The sequence below is a fragment of the Corapipo altera genome, unplaced genomic scaffold, assembly GCF_003945725.1.
Source record: "Corapipo altera isolate COAL_440 unplaced genomic scaffold, ASM394572v1 61129, whole genome shotgun sequence".
Classification (NCBI taxonomy): Eukaryota; Metazoa; Chordata; class Aves; order Passeriformes; family Pipridae; genus Corapipo; species Corapipo altera.
In genome coordinates, this window is record NW_020884955.1 from 2,484,600 (window position 1) to 2,507,702 (window position 23,103).

Genomic DNA, 23,103 nt, shown 5'->3' on the forward strand with positions numbered 1-23,103 from the left:
ACATTTCAATAATACGATATACATAGAATATCACATGATAAATTAATTCTCGTCAGTTGTAACACATAGCTTGTCATGTTGAATTATTCCTGGGATGAATTTGATTCAAACATGGCTCCATAATTTTATGTCAGAATCTACTTAGCACTGTCAAGGTAAATGGTATGATAATGAGGCTTTCCACTAGAATAATGAGTTTATCTTACACTACTGATCATCATGATTACAACCTTGGTAACAAAGTGTTCATACTATGGTCAGTCGCGCAGTTTACCCTTAAGAACCTGGACCTATTTGCAGTGTATTATTGACACCTAGATGCCACACTTTTGTGCACATCTTGCAAAGTAAAGTAGATTTTGCTATAAAAGACTTGAAATAAACATGATTTTCCAGTGCAATTTTTATTTACCTTCTAACCAAGTTTGCTTTCAAATATATACCCACTTTTGAAACAGATTGAAAATATGCAATTTGAGCAAACATGTTACTGTCCTGGAACTAGAAGTGTTTCTCCAGATAGATCAGAACCTTGAATCCACCAGACTGTGTAAAGGTGGTATTTCATCTGCTGAAAATATACCTCTCCTGGAAAAGGGTATTATATCACTTTATTTCCTACCAAAAAAAATGGTAGGAAATTTATCTTCCAATAAGTTACAGAAGGAGCATTGTATCCACATAAAGATGTAAAGTCAGTAAATAGGGAATGTGACTTGAGAATTACACACTGGTTAATCAGATCCAAAACTACAGAGTCTGAAGAAAATGTGGATGGGAGTAACAGTACACAGCGAGAGTGGATGGCCAGGGATAAAATACTATGTTATGTGCAGGCTCACTTCAATCCTTAAGAGATAGAGCTGATTTCTGAAATTTATAATTCAAAGAAAGTAGATGGAAGCAAAATGTAATGGACATTCTACAACTATTCTCTGATATGGATCTTTGTGAATAAAAATATATTTGAAATGACAGAGTAGAGGAGACAGTTTTCCTGTCTAGTGAAAACTCAACTAGATAATAACAGTCCAACTAGATGAACGTAAATTAGTTAATCTAAAATTCATATCAATTGTAAAAATAAAGATCACCTGTCAATTTTGATTTCTTGAGCAACCATTAATTTTGGGAATAATTTTTAAAAGTACAGGTAGCAAGTTCAGTGAAAAGATTAATAGAAGTTCAGGGACTGGATATCAGATCATGAAAACAGTAAAAAAAAAAAATCTTTGTGAATCCCAGTACTAAAGAATCACAAATTAATGATTAATCTGAATATTTCAAGTCGTTGATTGTCTTGCTATGACGTTTGCTGTGGGGTTAATTGCTATAAATAATTTGGGTAGCTCCAAAGTGTAGTACTTACTTAAAGAGACATGAAAATGAAAACTGAAAATGGTTAAAACTAAATCACATAGTGACAAATCTATTCTTTTATTATTGAGGAATGTGTGTTTATTCAGAATTACATCTGTCTAGCAACAAAGTACTAATTAGCAAGTAATACTTACATTTTGAACTCTGAATTTTGAGTGTAGTAGAAAAATTCCCTATATTAAAATCTATTGCTATATACATATTTGAGATACCTTATGTCAAATGAATTTCTAAAAATTAAAAATTAACTTTTAGCACTTAAGATCTTTTAAATATTTTTTTTAGAGAAAATGTGGAATTTTTTTGTTTCCACTACAAGTGGTAATCTTGAGACAAGCGCATTTTGTGAAATCTCTCAGAAAAAAAAAAAAGTCATGAAAGCACAGAATAGAAATTATACAGGCAACCTCAGTATTTATTTTTGCACACATGGCATTATAAGATGTGACGGTAGTGGCAGGGACAGCAGCTTCAAGGCAGTTGTATGAAGGTTTTGCTTGGTAACAGATTATCTGCTCACACTCTAAGATACTGATATATATGGATAAAATGCTCTCTTTTATTTAATCTATTTCTACTGTTTGAAGCAGGTAGGGAATGCTGTTATTTTTCAGACTGTCCTTGGCGTTTATTGGTACTTATTTTAATATAGTTTGAGAAAGTAATACACTACAAATTTTCTTCAGAGGTTAAAAAGCCCACAAAGGTGATGTATACTATTATTTTGGTTTCTTTCAATTTTCAGAACAATAGTGGTTTGGTGATGGACTGAACCTATTTTAGCAGAAACGATGTAGGTTTTGTGGGCTAATATTTGTCTTGTTGTCATGTTTTGGAGAGGGTTCACAGCCTGCTATTTAAGACCTTCTTTCCTGTCCTTGTAAGGTCTATGTTGCTAGCTGGACAATTATCTCGAGTCATTGTGCAGATTTAAACACTTCTCTATCTCTGCTTGTCTCACTCTGCAGGGTGTACCTTAAGACAAATTACTCGTGCTTCAAGCTTACTAATTATGACCCTATTCGTCTTCTGCTTGGCATAATTCAGTTGGGCATGTAAAATAGTAGTATGTTAGATATTAGCAGGTTATAAACTTAGCTTCTGCAACTGGTTTTCACTTTCTAGGAAAGAAAATAATACTCAGGATGCTCATTCTTTAATTTTTTTTCCTCCCATTTGTTATTTTTTTCTGTGCTCAGTGTTCCTTCTAATCTAATCCATCACAAGTGCCCAGATGTTTGTATCTTTCACACACCTTAGCCTTTCTTGATGCCCTTTTCTCCAAAGACATTACCTATCCATCATCTTCTCTTCCTGATTTCTTCAGTTCACGTGTGAGTGTTTCTCTTGCACTAATATCCGTCTTCTTCCTAATATCTATTCCTGTTTACTCATGGTAGTTTGTGGCAAGCTGCTACTTTGTGCCTTATGTGATTGACTGACAGCAGGGACTATACTTTGTCTTCTGAAATCACTTGGTTCTGGCTCCCTATTTCATTCATTGCTAATTAGTTGTCCTGGACAAGGTAGCTAAGATGGCTCCCTTCACAGTTTTTTTTACGTGGTCAAGTTTTCCTAGGCCTCTATAAAACTCTTTTTTGCTAGAAAATCACCATTTTTCTGTGCACTGTTCACTATTTAAGAATTGATTCTAAATTCCTGCAACATATCATCATCACTGTCTGGAGATTTGATTTCAGTTGTAAAGAGTAGCCATCAAGAGCTCCACAACTTTAACTGTAAATAATTGCAGTTCCAGTACATTACAAGGTTAAGTAACTATAAATTAATTGATTAATGATGATCTACACCAAACAGGATTCTGAGCCATACAAGATGACTTTAAATCAAGCATGCTTGGAAATGTGTATCTCTAGCAGTGTCCTTTTGCTGAGATTATTTCTCAACTCTCGCGATCTGTTTTGATTCCAAGCGTAAAACATCCCACTGTGAGTCAAATTGTCTAGTAGATTCCATGTTCTGAGTGGATTTAGAGAGAAGGACTTTTGCTGATAAGAATTTTACAGTGTTTGAACTGTTAGAATTGATGGGGATCCCGCTGATGTTATCAGTAATTCCCTAATCTATTGCAGAATCAATATCTTCTCCCAAATTCTGAAAGTGACTAAATGCCTAACTAAAGGTTATAAATGGCACTGTAGTTTCATTGGAACTTGCTCGTTATTCACATAGTAATCACCTAGTTCCTTTTTATCACTTTCAGCAAACCCTAATTTGCAAGGCTGCGTAGATTCTTTGTTACTAGTATGTACAACTTACAAGTCCTGGTGTGCTCTTTAATGAAAAAGTGGATAATGGATTTCCTCATTCCGTGCCACAATTTGTTAATGGGAATGAAATCTCTAGGGGTACATGTCCTTTGAATAGTACTATCTTCAAGTTACCCCTTTCCAAACCCAATGTTCTTGTCATTCTTCAGCCTGTAGCCAAATGCAATGAAGGAAGGGGTACATTCTCTATTGTGTTTCTCCACAGAAATTGTAACTTTGTGGTAGTCTTCTTTGGTACTTTGCTGTTACAGAACTTGGAGCAAATAATGGAATCTGTAGTTATGCAACTTCTTTAAAAAAATGATCTGCAAAAGCTTTTTTCAGATAATTGAGAGGTTCATTGAGGAAGTTTGCAATTTGGAAATCAATATGCATCCTGTGATTAAGTGTTCATCAGGGTGATGAACAGGAGTGATGAACTAGCTCAAGAAAAGTGATCTAAAGCACTGGGATCCCTCCATCTGTTAGAAAACTGCATACTTGATTTTAATTCTTCCATCTTCACCTCTTCTTGTGAAGAAATTGAAAAGTCTTCAATGTTTTGAGTGCAGAAGTACTGCATCCTCTTTGTAGACCTACTGGATAGGAAAATATGAATTACCATACAGCTGTTCAAAATGTTTTGAAGGAGATTTATGTCCAAAAAGGACTTTTCAAGGAAGTCAGTACAGTCAAAGCACTGTAATGTCAATTGGAAACTGACATCTTCGGGAGAAAAAATTATTACTAATTCTGTTTATGTTAAGTCCATTCCTACTTATATTTCCTGGTTTAGGTTCATTCTTGTAACATGCACACTGTTACCCACTATTTCCTCTCTGGTTCTGTCTAGTGAGCCCTTTAAATTTTCTGTTCTAGAAAATATTTTTTCCAGTTACTTCAGGAAGGAATTTTTTCTTTTCTTCCATATTGTGTAGCATAGAATAAAAGATTTCATATAGCATTTTGAACTGGCTTTGATTGAAAACTTTGTGGGTTTTTTTTAAGTTTGGTTTAGTTTGGGGGTTTTTTAATGAGTAATAAATCATCTCACTCCTGCAAATCCTAATTTTATTTATGTTTACTGTATTCTATTTAAAATTATGTCAGAGAGAACCTTGTTATTTATACCCAAATTTGGATTTTAGCATCTATCCTGAACATAAATAGGATGCTTCCTTAAGGAAGGAAAGCATTGAAAATTTAATATAAATAAGGAAAACAAATTTTAAACAAAAAGTGTTGGTGTGATTACACAGTGTCTTTTCATTCCTTTGAATCAAGTTTCAATCAATGTAACTTACAGTCTTATAGGGTAGTTAACATCATATGTACCTTGCTGCATTTTTTCAATAAAGGTTACATTTTTCTGCAATTCATTACTGGTATTGAAGACACATTCAGGAGACTGCAGATGCATCCTCCTTGTAATGTGCCTTATGATGTTTCATCTCTTGAAATTTCAGGAAATTTGCAGATGCAGAAAATTCAGATAAGGATAAATAAACTTCAGATAAGCATCCAGGTCTTTGATACTGGTTCAAATTAAATATTTCATCCTTTAGTATTTTAACTACTGATGATTTCAATATTTATTAGTCTTTCTTTCATCAACAATTTAAAATATTCCCTACTTTGTTTTAGAAGTTTAACTATTTGGAAGAAAATTTCTCTACAATTGTCAACCATCTCTATTTCTGTGTATCTTACTAATTGACCTCTGAGGATGAAGGATATTTCTAACTACTACTTTGTTAAGAAAATGAAATATTGAGTCATGGACAGCCATTAAAAAAAATTATTAATCAGAAAACATTTTATATAGTGGACAAGAAGTGTCTCCAATTATGCCTAGTTTCCTACTGTAAAACAAACTGACATATCATGCAGTTTTCTTCATAACTTTGGCAATCTCCTTTATCTCTTAAAAGATAGAGGGGGAAGACGGGTTGAGGAACCCAATCTAGTAGGAGGTGTCCCTGCCCATTGTAGTGGTTTGAAACTAGATTATCTTTGAGGTCCCTTCCAATGCAAGTAGTTCTGTGATTCTATGATAATCTGCAAAGTTTTAGCCTTTTCTTATACATCGATATTAGCCCATGCTTAGTAACATCTTCCCATGATTCTGATTAGCGATTCTGATTCTTTTCTTCATTATTTTCTCTGAAAATAAATATAAAAATATATTCTTTCCCATATCCTTAGGCAGTAGCTTCAGATCATGTGTCTAACTGAAGCTGGCATATACCAGTTACTGTTGACAGGAGTTACTGCTGAAGAGTGCCAGTGAGACAACCTGAGTGGTAAAATTCAGTTTTTTAAATGTGTTATTGACATAATGAAAATAGCTGGCCCTCCTGAAGCTACAACAGAGCCAGAAATATAGGTTCACAGCCCAGAAAACCAACTGTATCTTGAGGTGCAAAAAAATATGTGTGGCCAGCTGGTGAAGGGATTTGATTCTTCCCCTTTACTCTGCTTTGGTGAGACCCCACTCGAATCCAGTTCTGAGGCCCCAGCACAAGAAAGACACAGACATGTTAGAACAGATCCAGAGAAGGGGTGCAACAATGGTCAGAGGTCTGGAGCACCTCTTCTACGAAGAAATTCTGAGAGGGTTGAGTTTATTCAGCCTGGAAAAGAGAAAGCTTCACAGAGAACTTATTACAGTTTTTAAATATATAAAGGAGACATAAAAAAAGCACCAACCAACCAACGAATGAAACAAAAAAAACACCAAAAAGCCAACCTGAGAAAGACTTTTTACCACAGCCACTAGTAACAGAACAAGGGGCAATGGTTTTAAATTGAAAAAGGACAAATTTAGATGGGACATAAAGAAGAAATTTTTTATTACAGACATTGTGGTTGACACATCATTGCAAGTATCAAAGCCACGTTGGATGGGACACTGAGCAATGTGATCTAGGGAAAGATATTCCTTCCCGTAGTGGGAGGCTTGAACTAGATGATCTTCAAATGTCCCTTTCAAACCAAACAATTCTATGATTCTGTAAAAATAATTGTTCCCAAGAAAGCGTTTTTCATATTGTAGACTGAAATATCTGGTTATAGTTACCTCACCTAGCATGTTCTGAAAAGTAACCAAAATATTTGCTTATCAATTCAGCTATATTTTAGAAAAGCTATTATCTTCAAAAAATTGCTAGAGAAACCTTTAATTAGGACACTGATTGACCTAGGAAATACCTCCTTTACTCTTGAGCTGAAAATCCATGAAGTGAAGAGGGACTCAGACTAATTTACACTTTGTTGCATTTCTTTCACGTAGTTGTAGTGAATAGTTGTCAATTCCTTTTGTCTTCCAGTGAAGCATCTCTAAACTGTGTTAATGTTAATTGAAATAGAGCTTGTTTTCCATGAACTGCAATAATGCAATGCCTTTATGTCACTGAGAACTATTAGCTTAAAATACTTGGCACACACATCCATGTGTGCAATACTGGGAAGGTTACTCTAGCTTGTCCCTCCAGTGTCAGGTCCGACGGCAGTTAACAGAGATGTGCAGAGCAGAAAGACAAGCGTATCATCCATAATTGCAATGATATCATAAGTCAGTTCTCCAGGGACTGCTTTCTACATTCCTCATGCAACTATGAAAATAGCTTGGAAAACAGTCTTCTACCTTAAAGCTTGGCAAGAAGAATTACAGTCCCTGACTCAGAATAGTGTTAGGCATGATAGTTCTTAGCTTCCTTTCATGTAAGACACACTGTTAGGTCAAAATGAAGGCAAGGATCCTTCTTCCTCACCAGGCACATGTAATAAAATGTGTTGCATTCCTTTTCAAGTAGTGTAGCAATGTAAATCCTCTGCTGTGAGGGATGGGAGATACAGGAAGTGCATTGATTTATTCTGTTTACTGTACTGATCACAAGGCACAACACAGTTCTGTAAGCCAAGTTTCTGCCAGCTTCTTCCTCCAATGGTAATGGAAGCTCTATGGAATGCATTTCTAAAGGCTGACTTTGTGAGAGAGAGAGAGAGAGAGAGAGAGAGAGAGAGAGAGGAAAGTCTCAAAGGAAAGGGTTGAGAGAGAATGTTTACTTTCAAAACCAATTAGGTACGTCTTTTGAAATAAAAAGAAGGCAGATACTTAAGAGGGTTTGGTGGTTTCTTTGGGGTTTTTTTGGTTTGTTTTGTTTTGTTGGGGTTTTTTTAAATCTATGTAAGTATCTTTCTGAACCTCTAGTTTTCCAAAGACTTTGATATCATAGTAACATAAGAGTCACAGAATGGCTTGGGTTTGAATGAATCATAAAGATCATCTAATGTGCCACACTGGCATGTAAATGTCATTGACTTGTAAGTGACAGTACCTTGGACTTTTTATGACTTTTTCTTTCCTTTTGGAATTGTCACCATTTCAAATGTTCAGAAGTCTGTAGGCTCCCTTGCACTTTATTATGCAGATAGAATCAAAGCCAATATTTATAGCCATAATCCACCACTTCTATCCAACTGAGAATTATTATTGCAATCACCACTCCATCCCCCATGTACAGATATCATAACTTTAATCCAAGTTAATAAAACTTCTCATCTGTAGAATGGGGTAGTAGACTGCTTTCCCATATTATTAGAGGATTTAAAACAAATGAGAAAATATACACAACTGAATCCTCATGGCAATTTAAGCCACCAGAAAGCACTTCCCCGAGGTGTTTTGATGTTCTTCTCAAAACCTGCATTTAACTATAAATATCACTTTGCAGTTTAATAAGACTTCAAAAGCAAATGTGAGCAACCCAGTCCAAGAAGGGATTCAGGACCTAAGTAATTTATTGGATCTTTCTTTTTCTTCTTTCTATTCTTTGTTAAAGAATTATTTAAGAGATTTTTTAAAGTGAAATGCTACTTCATTGCCATGTATGTGACATGCTAATAGTCGACCAGGTTCTTTTTCTGTGCTGATCTGCATAATTTCTGTGGGCCTTCTGTTATTCTGTCAGGCCACAGAGGTTTTTTTCTAGAAAAAAATAGAGTTATTGTATTTTGAATGGAAGCACACTGGAAAAAAAACACAGTTGAGTAAACCAGTGAATAGTATTAAATGCTATTCTTCCATCTGAAGAGTGAGGAAAGATTTTAATTTATTCAAGAAACACAAGTGTGGTACTTCTGAAATAAGACTAATATACTGGTATCAAATCTGCATGAATTAATCTCTTCTTTACAGCTTACAGTTCTTGCATGAGCAAACGAATTGGGTGAAATGAGGCTGTAGTATTTCTAGCAGAGAGAATGTAGGCTGACACTTGTTCCTCAGCTGTGCGGTTTGCCACAGGCTGAATGCCCTCCACCTCTTTTTCCTTGTTTCCTTCACAGTCATCTGTTATGTCTGTTCCAAATGTTTGGTTTCCTCATGCTTGACAGAATATTTTCTTAAGTTTTGTGTCCCTCTGGAACAAATAGTGAATAAGAATGGTAGAGTAAGAGTGGTAGGCAAGAGCAAGTTTTTGAAATACATGAGGGTAATATTGAGGTAATTACCCAGGTAGTGCCCTTGAAGTCTATTTGATACTAGATCACCTTGGACTTTTTTTTTTTTAATCATACTAGATTGTATCTTATTGCTGTTTTTATTTCTTTCATCCAGTATTTCTGTGTGGTCTTCCTATCTTAGATAGCTGTCAGACCTCTGTTTCCATAGTATCCAAGTTCCTCCTACCTCTACTATATTTCTCCTCCTCACTGCACTCGTCGTACCACTACCTGTACTATTTTAACTGAGACAAAATAAGACAGTAATGTACCTGTGTAAGGTTGCAAATTGAGTTGATGTTGGAATGGGAACAGAAGCTTATGCTCCCACATTCTCTGCTATGCCTTATTAAATTCATCTCTTCTGTATAGATAAGCTACTACTGCTTATCTATCACTCTTTGTGGATGTCGAGGAAACTCACCTGCCTGTCCCTTCTTGGAAAAGAAATTCCTTTGTTAAAAATTCAGTATAAATATGAGTTGTTTCTTCTTCATATCTGGACTCTCCTTGAGGAGTTGAATATGCTGATATTTCCTACAAAAGAAAAATGAAATAAAGAAATATTTATATTAGTTTTTCAGTAGCATAAATTTTTCCTCAATTATTTTGGAGAATGAAAATAATTGTGTCTGAAATATGAGCTGGAGATTCAAGAAAGTTTGACTTGGTTTGTTTGGTGATCCACAAATAGTTTGTCATAAGTTACCTACCAAATTTTTTTTTATTGCTTTTTCATTCATTAGCAGTGTCAACACTGTGCTACTTCTGAGCTTCAGCTCAACGAATCACTCCTGCTTAAGGAAATTTATGAATATATGTAATAGCAACCAAAGTCAATTGGAACCAAGCAAGTACTTAACTGTCTATTCAAAAACAAGACTTTGATTTATTCTTACAATTGATGTCCTCTTCCCTTGTGAGTTGAAGAAAAGGATTACAGTGCATTCAGTTTCAACCTCTGTGATTATTGGTGTTTTCAGATCCAGTTTAAGTGGCTTCAGCTTTGAGAAGATTCAACCGAGGTATTTCAAAGATAGTATTTGGTGGCAAGTTCCAGAGGACAATTAGCATAGAATGTTTAAAGAGAAAGAAAATGTTCTCTTTGAACCATTGCAGTTTATTTAAAAAATAGTTCCATCCTTGCCTAGTGTCTTAGGAGCCTTATTAGTATGTAATATTTTTTGCTTACAGACGTCAGTGTTGCACAAATTTAAAAATAGCATGGTGATGTAAGAAAGAGATATAAGGGTGCAAAACTGCAGGAGTTGAAGGAAAAAGCTGAAGACTCTAGGAACGAAAGAGCAACAGTGATTACCAGAGGAATTAGTTTAAGTAGGGTAAAAAGGAAAAAAATCAAGTTCTGTTTCCTTCCCACTCTCTTTTCTCTAATAAATATTTATAAATTTTTTCTTAATTTCCATGGAGATCATATCCAAATATCCAGATGTAATAGCTGCCATTTAGAAGAGTAGCTGTTACTAGCCCTCTACTTCTTGATTCATCCAGAATTATTGTCCCTCAGATATTCCAGTGTACAGAAATCATCTTAGGATACATGATCACCTTGAATTCTGTTTATGTGCTTTATAAATTATTACTAAAAGAGATAGTGGTGATCTGTAAAGTTATCTCACTGCATCACTTCTGTATTGAACATTTGAAGCAAATATACGTATTAAACAGTGTCCTTCTATTATGAATTTCTTTTTTCCTTTAAATAGGAATTAATTACTATAACCTTAATTGAATTTTATTCAGTGTGATCCATGATGGCAAATAAACCAAATGTCGTTTTGTAATATGATTACTTGGTTTGCTCCCTGTATAATAAATTGTGCTTTCAGAGCTCTTGGAGAGCACATCAGTCTAGTTAAGGCCATGAACCACCTAGTGTAGACTCATTTACTAGTCTAGCGTGGACTTATGTGCTAGTCTACAGTAGTGCTTATGCTGTTATAATTTATATGAGCTAATTATATTAAAATAAACTGATGCCAAATCAGATAAGCCTTCTGTACCACAGATGGCACTTATTTAACTATGTTTTGATTTTTAATACAATATGTCTGTGTTGAGAAATCCTATATGTAGTCACAATATATGACAAACTATAAGTGGCTCTTCAATATGTCTAACAGAGGTAGGCTCTGAAGGTTTGTAGACTTCAGAGTGACATCTCCTTGCACGTGCATTTAAAATAAAAATTAAGCCATATGAGTAGATAAGAAATGAAATAATTCAGTGGTATTTCTGCCTTTATGCTTAAGAGCATTTCATAAGCTTTTTTTAATTTTAAGAAACAAGAACAATTTTCTCTTCATGAAGAAGAGCAGCCAGTTGACCAAAAAAACTCTCTGAGATCTCCAACATAAACCGGGTTTTTTTATATATTTAACCGCCCTTCAAGAAACCCTCAAAGTACAACCTCTTTGCTTTATTAAGCAATGTAACAACCTCTTTTGTAACATCCAAGGAATGGAAATTGACATCCTGTGCACATCTTTTTTCTTTTTTGTGTTCCTCTGTGTTATTGTACAACATTATTCTCCTTAACATTATTCTCCAAAATGTCTTTTTCTTTTCTGTTTTCCACTTAAATGAGTTTCTAAAATGCCCTTGTCTTCATCTGTTTTTCAGAGAACTGCATTCTGTTGTATGTATATCAACCCTTCTCCTGTCCTTCCTTTAAAAGACTGACTTGTAACTGGATTTCTTCCACTTTTGCTGATGCCACCTTCTTGTTGTATTCTTTTCCCATAGATGGGACTCCCACTCCCAGATAATTTTCTTTCCACTTCCTGTTGTTGCTCCTGGTTAGCAGATCGTAGTTATTCCTCATTTTTACTTTAGTGCTTCCAAGTAAATAGTAATAACAAAGGCAAATTGTAGTCAGAATCAATCCATTAAAAAGCATAATAGACACAGTATAAAAGCATCATAGACACAGTATATAACAACTCTAAATTTCTCTCCTTCTAAGCAGAATTGCTAGTTTAAGCTGTTGGTTTCAAAGAGATGTCATTTAAATGTGTGCCATGTACCACTAAAAAAAAAGGGAATAGAAAAGAGACAGAACTCTCCTGTAACTACACAGAATATTTTGTTTAAAAGCATTAAAGAAATTATTTTTGTATTGTCAATTTTAATTATTCATCTACAGCCTTACTTTATTTTATGTATCAGGGAGAGAAAGTTTATATTTTAGTGAGTATGTATAGACACCACGTATTAATGTATGCAAGATTTGAAAAGAATGACAGAAAACCTATTTAGCTGTATTATTCTTTCAAAGGCTTTCATCAGTGGAACAGTTGCATACCATTCAGTCACTGATGGAATGTATACTTGACCTTCAATCATGTGGAACACTACCATTACACCTGGTTTCCAAAGGATTAAGTGGCTGCCTCTGAAATTACACAGCAATTGTACCTGGTTAGGGAGCAAACTCTATGTTCAGTTGTTATATTGAAGGTGTTGTGTTATGACAGTGTGTGTATTCGTACTATGGACTTTTTGTTTCAAGTTGAGTCATCCTGATCTGATAAAAGAAACACATTATAGGATCTGAGAGAAAATTTGTTCTGCTGAAGTGGTTTAAATCAAATAAGTATCAAAATTGTTTGTTAACAGCACAGAATTAGGTGGTAGTCAGTGAATTATACATTTGGGACCAGTAGCAACAACAAAAACATTTAGCTCACAACACTAAACACTTACAAAAGCTTAGTAAACACCTGTAAATTTCCAGGCACCTTCTGTAGCAAATCCCAAGACAATACAATTCCCACCTACACATGCTTGCACACACAGCTGCACCCACATCACATCCCCTTACAGGCTCTGAGTGTTACAAACCTGTCTCTGGCTCTCTGGGCCCCCACCACACACTTACCCCTCCTGCTAAGGAACAGGCACTGCGGCTTTATCTGCTCCTGTGCTGCCCTGCAGCCCATCGACCCACACACAGTGGGGAATCCCTCTGCACAGGTCATACAGGCACACAATGGGGTGCATGTGCCCTGCAGCAAGACTGTCCTGCTCAGGGTTGCTCTTTCACATGCAGCATTTCCACGTTACTTTCATGAGGGGCCTGCAGTAACCACAGACACTACAAAAGAAAAAATGAATTGCTTCCTTTCAGATTTTTTTTAAAAAAACAACAAACCAAACATAAATTCATTTGTCTCAGATATTTTTGAGATCAGTTTAGAGCAAAAATGGCTGAAAAAAATAAAATGTGCAACAGGAATGTGTCTGACTCTCTTTTTTCAAGGCATTCTGATTTTAATTTGGTATGATAAAAATAAACATATACAAAACAGTAAGAGATTATCTTACACAATACCAGTGTTTGGATGCCCATGTTTGGGTTTGGGGTATAAATATGGATTTAGTAACATTCCTTTCTTTGTCTTTATAGTAGGAAACATAACACATGTAAGATGGAGCAACATAGCGTGATGAGAGAATATGTATATCTTCCTCTAAAAAGGCAATGAAACTTAATTGTACTGTTATACCTCTGATCTTTGTTTACCAAAAAACATATATGCCTTCCCTGGAAACCCTGACACATGCAGTTACTTTCTAAATAACATAATTATTTACACAGAAATATCACCCTTAAAAAGGATATTATCCGTTCCAGAGAGAAAATGCTCAACAACAGCAAGTGTAATCCTGTTCAGCAATTTTAATTAGAAAGTTATCTTTTAATTAGTTATTATTGTTTTCTAATAATGCCTGTTAATAATAGAAACTCTCATTCACTGATATAGTCTTCCTCAGTTCCTCTTGTTAATGTTTAGAAGCTATTCACAGTGGTTTTTCAGGTACAGATAGCAATGAACTTTAATTATTGCTTCTAACATATTACCATCCCCATTGTTCTCTGATAGCTCATTTATTTAAAATTGAAGTCTTGAGTTGTTTGCAATGTGGTTGTTTCTGTTCCGAGACTGATTTTCTTATATTCACCACTTTTTTTTGTCTTCCTTCTTTACGTTCATATTTTTTGTCCACTATTTCTTCTCTTCATTAAAGCAAGATATATTTAGCTGGGCTGCTTCTAGATATAGCTCTATTAATGCCATTTCCAGTCAATCTCACCCACGTGTTGATTTGTGTTGAGAATTCATTTCTAATAAGCAAGCAATTCATTTTGCAGGTCCAAATAAAAGTGTATTCAGGAGGATTGAACGTCTTTACATGTTCAGCTCTTCATTTCAAATCTTATAAATTCAATATGTATCTGTATGGGCAAGTTTGAACATGGTATTCTGTGTTTTCTAGTTGTCTTGTATGAACCGGTCATACTAAACTGCCAGAAGCCAGACAATTTCAATCTGCTTAGTGAAGCGTATTGACAATATTTTATAGGCATAGGGTGGGCTTGTTTTTTTTGTTGCTGTTGGTTTTGGTTATGTTTTGTTTTTAGAGTGGGGGGCTTATAATTATTATTTCTTTATTCCAAGGATTTCTTCTAAAAATACGGGGATGAAAGGCTCTTTAGTTCTATAAGTTCTTCTGAAAGTAGGGTTGGTTTGTTATTCAAAATAGGCAAATTACTTTCAAATATCAGTTTTCACTTGGATAACATCACATAAATTTGAAGCACTATGTTTCCGATTCTGAGATCTGCACATATTTTACTTGGTTTAGAGTTGAGTAGGGAGGGTACATATATATAGATTAAAATTTCTGGTGACTCAAATTAATGTCGTGGCTGCATCTTAAGAGTCCCATATGATCTGTTCTAAGAACCAAAGAGTAAGTGGCTAATCAGACCAGACCCTTTTTCTAAACTAGATAATGTTATTTACATTATTACATTACATTACAAGACCTCTTCTCTGCCTACCTTATTCGTTTTTCAATGCCCTTCCTCAAGTTGCCCTCAATAGAAGAATATCTGACAATTAAGTGGAATTTCTTCTCCCCATGGGCACTAGCACCTAATTCTCTATCACAGAGGAGGCTCTCAGGAGCTTGGTAAAGCAACCTGGGTTATTAATATGATATTACAGGAAGAAAAAAAGTCTTTTGTTTGAAGTTATGTGAAAAGAAACAGAGTTGAGATTCAGCAATTCTCAGTTCTTTATTCTGTGCTTAATAAAACATGTCGACTATAAAATAGCTTGTTTCGTGAAAGAATACTATAACATTAAACATCAAATAAGGACAGTAAGTAAAAATACACTACTTCTTAATTTGGTGCCTGATTTCAGCTCAGTTTTCCTGTTGCAGACTTTCCTACCCTCATATAACTTCATATCATTCTCCTCCCAGGGAAAAATCTTACATATTTGTTTCTCGTAAATTAATGGAACATTTGCAGATATAAGAAAAATTAAAAAAAACCCTCAGGGAATAGATATGAATTTATAATTTTGTATGAAACTGACAAGATTTCCAGTGAGGAAATATTTATTCCTTCTTCTGCACCGTCGGTACAGACCACATTAAAAACCTTGGCTGCATTTTCAGCTATGTTAAAGTGCCTTCAGTAGGGTTATTCTTATTTATATCTTTTGAGGCACAGTGCTATTAGGACTGTTATTCCTGCCTCTTCATCAGCTAAATTAGGATGAATCCAACTGTACTGAGCTGGTCCAAAACCAAACAGAATTAAAATTGCTGAGGTGTGTGTAACCCATATTCATATTCCCCTTCTGTTGATTTGGAGAGATAAGAGGTGGAGAGACTGATCTAAATGAATCAGGAAAACTATTTATAGTCAGACTGCTTTAAACTACTTATATTGAGACTGTTGGCCAGCCATCAGTCTGTTGATTGACACATATAAGCAATTAGAGCTAAGTAAAATTTTAGCTTCACTCCATACAGACTTCATCACTGTTTTGAAAAAAAGAACATTCAGACAGCTTTAGTTTTCATTCTAAAGTAGAATGAAAAGCAAACTGTGGAACCTCAAAAATGATTGTTGAATGGGATCATTGTTCCCTGGCAGTCTTTGCTAATGACATTACTAATTATACCTTCTCAAAACCAGTCTAAAGGAACACAGGTAGGATGTTGATAATCCCTTCATCCATTAGTTGAACTCTGTTGTGAAAAGAATTTGAAGCTTAGTTCTTTCTAAACTGTCCTTAGAGACCAAGTTTACCAGAAAACCTGTAAAAGGCAGAGTTATTGTTAGCATAATTGCTACATGTGTAGTTTGGGAGGGACGACTGCAATATTAGTCCTGCTGACACACACTGCTGAAACAGTTGTTCTCATAACCAACTGCTGGAGGGCGTTGTCTTTAACCTGCTTTAATAACTCTCAAGCCAGGTGCACCTCATTCCATTAAGTTCTTTGTTGTGGTTTTTAACATAGCATGAGAAGATTCATACTGACAACAAAGTAAGTATTTAGTAGCTCTAAGTTTTAATCATTCTTACAGACTCCAAGTATGTGTTGGTGCCTGTCAAACTCTGGTGTAACTGAGCGGGATGTGTTTCTGACAGCACTTGTAGAGGCAAAATTACAAAGGTATCCTAGAAACAGCTGCTCTTGGAAGCTTTACTGATCTCTTAATATAAATTGGTAAGTAACAAGAATATCTACATTTGAGAGCATGGGATGACTATGGTAGTCTTTTAACTTGCACCGTAAATAGCAGATTTTACTTCTCCCAGTCACAGTGGCCAGCAAGTAATCCAAATGGATTATTTGAATTCTGGAATGATATTAAAGGAGGCTAGAAAGGTACAGTGGCTTCATTTTGAATAGTTTGAACTGGCATAGTATGAGGTGTTAGCCGAATCTGTAAATTAAAGGTCAGTAGGGACTCATTACAACTTGTCAATTCAATTAACCTTTTGTTAACTGCATTTTTGGCCACACACTTATTTTTCTGGTTCCTCATGTTTGGTTGCTACAGTTTAGGATGTGTAGGACGCTAGAGCTTATGGAAATTTATTTGTTGTCCTCCTCCAAATTTCTGGCTCAATTACATGTTTTCAGTTGCAGTTAAATTACTCTGATAAAAATGTTCTCAAAAATAGGTTAGCTGAAGAGTATGTGAAAAAGCTTTATAGCAGATGTCATTCATCATCGTCTTGGGTTGTCTGCAATACTTCATGAGGAATAGGTTCTAGAAGTTTGTTTGGATTTCATTTTATTGAAAAGCCAAAATGCAAGAAAAAAACAGATACCATAAGGAACAGTTTCCACTGCAGAACATTATGCAAGCCTGACTTTAATGATGAGATCTTGGCTGTGACACTGTGAGCCTCTCACACTTTGCTGCAAGATCCTGGAGTCATTTTATGAAGAACTAAAGCTTGTAGACTGTAAGGAAAACCTGCATGCACAAAAGGCCTTTATCGTCCCTGAATGCATTTCTATCTAGTTGCTGAAATGCACTGCTAAGCAGGCACTGGTGAGCAGGGGAGGTCCTTGATTTTATTAGGTGGTCACATTAACACTGCAGAATACAGGTAGTACAAGAGAAAGTCTGCTCCTCTTTTGGTATTCAAGTATTCTTTTGTGGCTGTGACCCAGACAAAATTTTGGAGAAATGAAAAGCACAATTTCAGTCTCTTTCCTCTCAAAATTTCCATAGAACCATAATTGTTCACACTGGCATACCACATTCTGATAAAGGAGTCAGTTTCAAAATGCTTACTGTTATTCTCATGGACTCTACTTTTCTTCATTTTCTGCTACTATTATTGATGATTTTTCAATGTTCCATAAGGTTCACTGCTGTCATTTTTCTATAACTTTGACTTAAACACAAAGTTACTTGCATGAAGGTAAGTCTTGGCTTTTCAGTATTAATGCAACAATTAACTCAGTGGAAATCCATCTATAGTATACCACAGACTAAGCAGATACCAAGCAGTTTTCTTGGTAAAAGATGGAATTTTTTAGGTGTAATGGAGACAGATGAACATAGAATTTTTTTATTCCATTTAGTGACATTTTCTCAACCTCATGTGGAGAAATATACATGTTCAGATAACAATCAAAAATATCACTTCAGAGATCTTTTAAAATATGAAAAGCAGCTATCAGTGAAGAATGTGACTATGTCACTAGGAATGAAGTAGTGATGGAGGTTGTTGTATAGGTAGAGAAAAATAAAGAACTTACGCTATTTAAGACAGGACAACATGAAAAGGGATGTAATGGGACCAGCATAGGGATCTGCTGGTTATGTACCTTCCTACGGCACATTCTACCAGGAATGTATTCCTTCTGTGGTTCTGTTGATTTCTGATAGAGGGTCCCAGTGATGCATGCTTAATTTCATGCAAAATTTGTCTGTGGATGTAGGTGAGTTCATTGAGACTGATTAATTTTCGTCTTCCTGTAACTGCACGACTGTATCTGTCTTTGTGCGCTAAAAGTGAGTCCCCACTGTTATTTCTTAAAATAAACATACAAGATTCTGTTTTTTCTTGCTTTTGCAATTAACGTGCTAGACATGATTATACATAAAATGCAGATAAAAATTCATTCATCTCTAATTATATGATCTCATTTGGCATCTAAATTTAGGACAAGAAATCAGTGATTAAATTTTCTTTCCAAGTCTTTGTTTATCAGCTACAGAACAAGCTTAGTAATTACCTCTTAGTTATTGTGAGAACTTTGACTTCAATATTACATTCCTAATTGGTTTTAGTTAAGGAAATTTGTTTTTATAGATCACTTAGCTGACTCTTTCAGGCTGAGTGATTCTCCATTGTTTTCAGTGCATAAAGGAGGGCCTATAGAATATGTTAAAAGAAATTCATATTGTCCTATTGGTACATACAATAGGATACATACAATAAGCATACCTGAGTACACATAACCTTTTGCTCTTATATGAGAAAATGTTTTATAAATATTCACAGAACAACCCAGCAGAGATCTGTAGTGTACCAGAAACTGCCAAGAGCTTCATTTTCGAATTAAAATTAGTTTAACTTTATAACTGTGCTGAGATAAACCCATCCCATGTGTGGAAACATCATATTTATCTTCCAGTCTATAGTGCAGTCAGAATCTGAATGTCTTTAACCACTACCTCACAACTCTGTTGTTAGGTGAATTGTATGCCTGGAGCTGAATTAAACACAGGTGTGTGCTTAAATATAAAAGATTTAATGTATGATGCACTCAACAGTCTTACCATCATAAGCCATTCTACAGGGAGTCTGCAAAGGTGAGGCATGAGCTGATTCCTTATGCACACTTGCAGCAGCAGCACTCCCATGATCATCAGCGTTGGATCCATTTCCCAGCCCAGTTCTGCTGCCTAAAATGGCCCCTGAGCATTCATGTCCACGGTGGATGGATTGCTACAGGATAACACTGTGATGTACCTCATGACCAAGGGAAACTTCACTCCCTACAGGGCGTCCTTCTGTCCTGTTATTCCTACAACTAGCCCGTTAAAACCTTTCTGCAGCTGGACCTTCTTGTCCTCAACAACAGGTCATTCCTTGGTCATAAATTACCAATGCTGAGCAGCTAAAATTTGATTTTCCCCTTCACTCTATTAGATATGCACATAACTCTTGTAATCTGACCATGTTTGCCAGATTTTCAGAGGATCAGCAGAATGGCAACTTTATGGCAGAAGGCTACTCTTTCAGCTTCTAAGCATGGGGACAGAAGAACTATAATCTGACAACACTTGATAGAAACTTTCTACCAACTACCTAATAACACAGGGTTTTGTTTTGTTTTTTTTTTTTGTTTTTTTTTTTTTGTTTTGTTTTGGGTTTTTGTTTTTTTTTTTTGTTTTTTTTTTTTTGTTTTGTTTTGTTTTGTTTTGTTTTGTTTTGTTTTGTTTTTTGGTTTTTGGTTTTTTTTTTGTCCCCCACTGTATCTTGGTTGTCTGAAGAGGTTGAATCATTTGCATAGAAATTTTTAAAATCCTATGATTTTAAACCAGGTTTTCTTCTGCTGTCTTACTTTCAGACAGATGAGATCTGGAAAACCTTTACCAACTGAACAGTCTTGCTTTGGATACTTCATGATTCATCAAAGTACCTCTTGTTCTGACACTGATACTGATCTGTCTCTACTCCATCACTGGTATAATTTTGTTTTGAAGAGTTATTTGGTCTTTCTTAGCAGACAGAAGAGAATCCAGTGATGGTCCATGAACATTGCTCTTTGGAATAAACTAATCCCATCACCTGATGTGTAACTGCTTCCTATTTGTTTTACAAATCAGGATTTCTATTTTTGCATTTGAACAAACTGTGCCAAAAATGAATTAATTACTTCTTGAGATGAAATAAATTGACTAGGTGCATGAAGTAAGTTGGTCTCTTGTGAGATCATTCTAAGTGTATGAAAGTTGTGAGGGTTTTTTGATCAAATAAATGTTTCAAAATATATGCAAATTTTAACAACTGATGTGTCTTAGTGAAGTGTAGTGCAGTCATCACTGGAGGGTTTCAGCTACTGTCACATGAGTACTCCTGAATTCAATGTGGTTGTGTCAACAATTAGACAAATCCATTATAGTAAAAAATAAGATAATTGGAGATTAAGGACCAGGAGTTGTGAGGTCACTGGTAATCTTTATCTCCATTGACTTCAACTGGATACAAAGAAAGTTGGCATTTTTTTTTATCATTAGACATTCCATCAGCTGAAGTTTAAACCACCGTTATGATGTTAGTTCTGAATGATTGAAAAGCATTTTATAGGCAATATGAAGCAAGAGTTGTGGGTTTTTTAAAAGGACATCAGCAAAAGATCTATTTGGGAATATGTACTTAAAATTAGAGGTCTGTAATGTACTGCAGAAAGAAACCTTAAAAAGAAGCTTGACAACTCACTGAGTTCTCTGTTTATGAGGTTGTACAGAATATATATTCTATTAAGTAAGAATTACAGCTTAAAAATTATATTATGCAAGTGCTTCCTATTTTTTGTAGTGGAAGGCATTTTTCATACTATTACAAAAACTGTCAGTATGCTTACCCAAATCATTTCACTTAGAAGGATGATCTGCTTCCTTGAAATTAATACATTTGTTTCAGATTTATTTTCAAGATGATTAATTAAAATAAGCAAATTTTAGGGGCTTTTTTAATTTATTTTTTATTTTTCTGCAACAATACTTATCTAAGTTTGCTTACTTATGTGCAGGTTAATGCAGTTGAAAATATTTGTCAGAAGTTTCAGTGTCTTTAAAATTAAATAAATGCTAGCATGTTGATCTGTACACAGAGAAAATTACAGTTTCAGTACACAGAAAAATCAGAACTTAATTCTCATAAGCCATAAGTCAAGTTGTTGAAGCTGGGAAAAATACCCTTTTCTTTGTGCTAGCCAATAAAACAACAGGTGTAGAAGCAAAGTTACTTTGAAGGTTGTATCATGTGTAAGAAGCGATCTACAGAGATCATTTAATGGCATGAATCTAAATAAAATATCTTGGATGATCTCTGTAAACTTTGTGTTTTGCTATAAAGCAGATAAACTTGTGAAAATAAGTTGAATAGGATGGTTGTACTACCTATATTGTAATAAGGCAAGCTCTGTAGTAGAATAACAGAAGAATACTTGGACTACAGCTTTATCATATTTTAAGGGTGACAGGTAAATTCACACTTCCAGAAAATTGGATGTAGTAAGTCCAAAGTGTTATGCATTAAGACATTTTCAAAGGGATGGAATATTTTCAGGCAGTAATTTAAAAAAATATATACCAATGCTATATAAATACATATATAAGTCTGTATATATATACAAAGATATAATTAGATGTTTATAAATATATATCTAGAGAAGAGCAAGGGATGGCAAGGACAGGATACCATAGGAGTGAGCCTCTTCCTAATCTCCCAGAAAAAAATATACTGGCATAATCTGTTTGTCAATGGGGCTTTAATGTTTTGAACTCAAGGGATTAAATAATTAAGTACTATAAATTGCTATTACTTTTCTGAAATCATTGTAGATATAGAGGAGAAAGGATCTGCACCAGTGATTCTTCCACAATAGGGTATGAAAGAGTGTGATATCTTTCACATATGTGCAAAACAGGAGTTAGAATGAGAAAAGGCTTATTCACGTGTTCCTCTGCAAAGCACAGTGTTCCCAGTGCTCTGTCTATAATGCTTTGTCCAATGTGCTGACACCAGTGTTGTTAAACCAAAAGTCCAACTGTTATACTCCCCTTCATTCCAAAAAAGCTGAGTAAGAGGTTGGTGCTAGGTATTTATTTTCTGTCATCTGTAAGATTAGTATTTATTTTTGAAGAGTTTGTTGGTTAACTGCTGCCGCAGTAGCCAGAATCAATGCTACAGAGGGACTACAAAATACAGTTGATACCTGCTTCATAAAATAGTTGCTTTAGAAAGATTTCTTGCTAGGCTCTGTAATACAAAATGAGCTGAAATCCAGGCAGGAAAGCTGGAGTGGGGACGAATGTATATTATAGCTAGCCTGCTTCTTGGAAACCTCAAAAAAGGAACTGGGGGACTGAAAAAAATGCACTGATCTCTTGAACGTACCAGGAAATGAGAAAGGAGCATGGTACTTGGTACTAAAGAAGCTTGCAAACTGCACTAAGTAAAAGATTTCAAATTACAGGAATTTTTATCCTAAACTAAATTATTTGTAATAATTGTAACAGGTGAATTTTATTTCCAAAGGTGCAGTGATCGTCTCTAGGACTTGAATGCACTAAGTCGTAAGGTATGTTATTTATAATTTCTATGATAAAATAAACAGATTTGAATATGTCTTCTATTATTGTTCGTAGTTATGTTGAAGACAGTTAAACATTGAATTGTTTTAGTCTTATGTTTACAAATGTTAGGAATCTTTTTCTCTACATGGAAAAGGTGAGATGTATGTAAATTTTGTTCTTTTGGTTGGTAAGTAGGTCACAGATCATATATATGTCATTATTCTTAAATGGATGGAACAGCTTTAGCTAATTCATGGACTGATAAGTCTTGTCCTATTTGTC

At 35.0% G+C, this 23,103-nt stretch overlaps 1 long non-coding RNA gene across 1 annotated transcript in view; it reads left to right on the top strand.

Moving 5' to 3' along the window:
* Positions 1-23,097, top strand: part of LOC113956793 — a 320,188-nt gene extending 297,091 nt beyond the window's left edge. The window contains exon 4 of the long non-coding RNA XR_003530950.1: positions 22,784-23,097. This is a non-coding gene — a long non-coding RNA (uncharacterized LOC113956793). The remainder of the gene's footprint in view (positions 1-22,783) is intronic.
* Positions 23,098-23,103: the final 6 nt, after the last annotated feature.